This window comes from Branchiostoma belcheri, unplaced genomic scaffold, assembly GCF_001625305.1.
Source record: "Branchiostoma belcheri isolate BF01 breed outbred unplaced genomic scaffold, Haploidv18h27 scaffold314, whole genome shotgun sequence".
Lineage (NCBI taxonomy): Eukaryota > Metazoa > Chordata > Leptocardii > Amphioxiformes > Branchiostomatidae > Branchiostoma > Branchiostoma belcheri.
In genome coordinates, this window is record NW_017803926.1 from 57,460 (window position 1) to 60,726 (window position 3,267).

At 39.4% G+C, this 3,267-nt stretch overlaps 1 protein-coding gene across 1 annotated transcript in view; it reads right to left on the bottom strand.

Moving 5' to 3' along the window:
• Positions 1-3,267, bottom strand: part of LOC109474745 (E3 ubiquitin-protein ligase ZNRF3-like) — a 46,059-nt gene that overhangs the window by 32,393 nt on the left and 10,399 nt on the right. The window lies entirely within an intron of this gene.

Sequence of the window (3,267 nt, forward strand, 5' to 3'; positions counted from 1 at the left end):
ATACCATTTTTTATTAGATTTTGAAGATTTGTCCGGGGGGTAGTGTTTATTTCCGGGGGGGTTAGGTGTTTATTTGGTCAGATGAGAGTAACATTATCCTTGCGCAAACGAAGAACATGGCGCACGTAACACCACCCGCATAAGTGTGCCGCCATGTAGAGGCGTGGCATTCCCACGGCGGCAGCCCTGTGATGAAGTGATGTAAAGGTGGCATTCTTTATTAAAACATTGTTGTTTGAGAGCTTTTGTGTTCTTTACATTACTTTATTTTATAACATAAAACTTAAGTAGTTAACTAGAAGAAAACGTAATAGATATAAGTAGCAGATTTGAAGAAAATGATAACTTGGAAGTGTTGCCACTTGAATACTGATGGCGCCACCTGGCTTTTGACTCAGGTGGCAACATGCGCCACCTGGCTGAAAAAAGTATTTTGAGCCCTGTTTAAGTAATAATTGATGGAATTTTTGCACGTTGATGGTATTTTTTCCCCGCAAATTAGGTTGACCTGGGGTTGACGGTAAAAAATTTCGAGCTGGCTAAAGCCCTTGTCTGTAGTCATAAAGTTCACCGCTAATAATACCTTGATTCCTTTTTTTTTTATGAAGCAATATTTATGTTGTAAGCACCATAAGGGAGACACCGTACCAATTATTCTATTATACTGTACTATTCTAGCCAAGCTATTAGGGCGTTTGACTTATCTGGGTGTAGTGGGAAATGAATTGTCCGACTCTTTGGAAAATGAATGGGTCGGGAGGCTTAAACAGTAATATAGTCTTTTGTTGAGAGATGTGAAAACTTGGAGAAATATCAGAGACTTCTTTCATATATAAGAATAATCTGTCCAAAAATATTCTATCTAAAACTGGGTGATTTTGTGACGATAGCTGAGTTCTATCAATGGCGCAAAATCATCATCTTGTAGTCGCATCGCAATTTTCAATGAGGCCCTGTGATAACTACAGATTTGACAGAAACAAACCCAAGCCTGGCAAGGTTTGGGCAGGGCAGGCCGTGCAAATTTTCAGGTCTTTCACGATATTTTAATGAAGGCTGGTAGGGCGCATATTTCTACATTATTTAATTTGTTTGTGTGATTTCCTGCAAATTAGCTTTCGACACAATTCTTTACTATTATTTGAAACTGTACTTGCATTTAGCCTTCGGGCATGACTTTTTAAATGACAAAGGAAATTCTCTGCAACTTGACTAGCGAGCTGTTTATTCTCACATAAGACGTTGTTTTATTCAGAAAAAAACGCGCTATTTTTTATCACAATGTATCCTTGGGAAGGCAACTGCTATTTCGAGCGTTGCAGGAAATTATTAATTGCCGACGTGCGTGTGTGTTTACATACTACTAGGTACAGGTCAATGACCTTTGGATCTCATTCTGAGTAGAATTTTACCGGTATTTTCGCGGTTGTTTTGACGATTTTTCAATGTCAAAATCGGTTTTGTTAAGTATTGATACCGTTAGTTATCATGAGGGAAGGGTAGCGTGGAATCCTATCTTGTGTGTGCTGTTGTCCGCTTCAGACGGTCGCTACCCGTTGGCGCTTCAAAGGATGAACAAGAAGATTTCTTGAGAGGCAGGCGTATCTTCAACATTTCAAAGGCCCGCTGCAGGCGAAGCAGCTCTGCCCAAAATTTCCATACACGCGTCCCCATGCATAACCACACACGTTCAGACGAACATACAGATGTGTTTGACACAAGAAAGACACGAATTTGATGCGAAATGGACACGCGGTCAGTGCAGTTTGGTGTGAGAATGGCACACGTGCGAATGAGAAGTTATATGAGATCTGTACTCTCACCTCTCGAATAAAAGTACCCCCTGGAATAGAAGTACCCCCCGGACAAATCTTCAAAATCTAATAAAAGTACCCCCTGGAATAAAAGTACCCCCCGGAAAATCTAAAAATTGACATGTAAGCAACGTCTATGCTCCAAAAATGTGTTCTCATGGTGTATATATATATATGTGTGCGTCTGTATGACCTTGTCACTTGCAATTATTGACAGGTCCTGAATAAACATACCCCCTTGAATATGATTCCCCCAACAAATCTTCAAAACTTTATGAATATCAGGGATCTCCCCAGAAATTCAGAACAGGGTGGAGGAGGGTGCGAAGCACCCGATGCGGCACGCACAGCGCGTTGCGGGGGGGTGGTCTGGAGCTATTGCATTTTGTCTTTTCCAAACACAAATGGACGTCATTTCCTGCAACTTCAGTTCTACATTTTCTGTACAATTGCAGATGTATAAGGCAGGAGAAAGGTTCAAGATCTGTACTTAATTATCCTCTTCATGTTAAAAAAAAAAGTTCTATTAGCACCCTTAATTTTGAAAAAATTGGGCATAGGTTCCCCGGATGACCCCTAACCGGGGGCCAACGGTGCTTCCACAAGTTCAACAAGTGAAAAATACATGATACAAAAGGTACATGTATTTACTACCTGGAACTTGGAGCAAGTTATTCCAAAGATGTTACTGAAATTAATATATTAAAAACTAAACCAAATCCTATTTCCCAAACAAATCACATATTGACACAGCTGAACAAATAAAAATGTGACCATGTCTATACACTCCACTCAAAAACAATTTTTGAGAGACACTCGGGTCGAGGTACTAAGCGTGATAATCTCTAATAATAGTTAGTAATATCTCATCTGATTCTCCCAATGTAAAGGGTCTTTACAATCGCGGCATCCAACCGCACATATATACAAACAACAATATTACACAAGAAACCAATAAATTCGGAAAATTTCTCAGTAATGTTTGAAAATTATCCTTATTAAAATATAAGTGAATTTTTATTTCAGTTGTAGCCGAAAAAAAATATTTTTCATGCGTTTAAAGTATCGTTTTAGCACTGTAATATGTACTTAGTACATGTCTTATACATTTGGATGCTATCTTGACCTTTGACCACTGTTATTGTAAAAAACAGGTCGGCCATTTTGTCTTTCTCGCCGTGGCTTTTCGAGCCGTTTTCGAGCAAATTTCAACCATTTTAAACATTTTACGGCCTCAAAACTCATACAACGAGGAAAACAAGTTGTAGTTGTTATTTTCATGCGTAACATTTCTTCTGGGGGATGGTTTATTTTTCCGCCGAGCTGCCGAAAACTAGCGTCATGCCGCAACCATGCGGCATGGGAGTTTTATTTTGTATCGGTGAGCTTTCACGATGTAAACAAAGATAGTCGGACTTGTTTACATGAAAATTTTGTTGTGAAACGCCAGCGG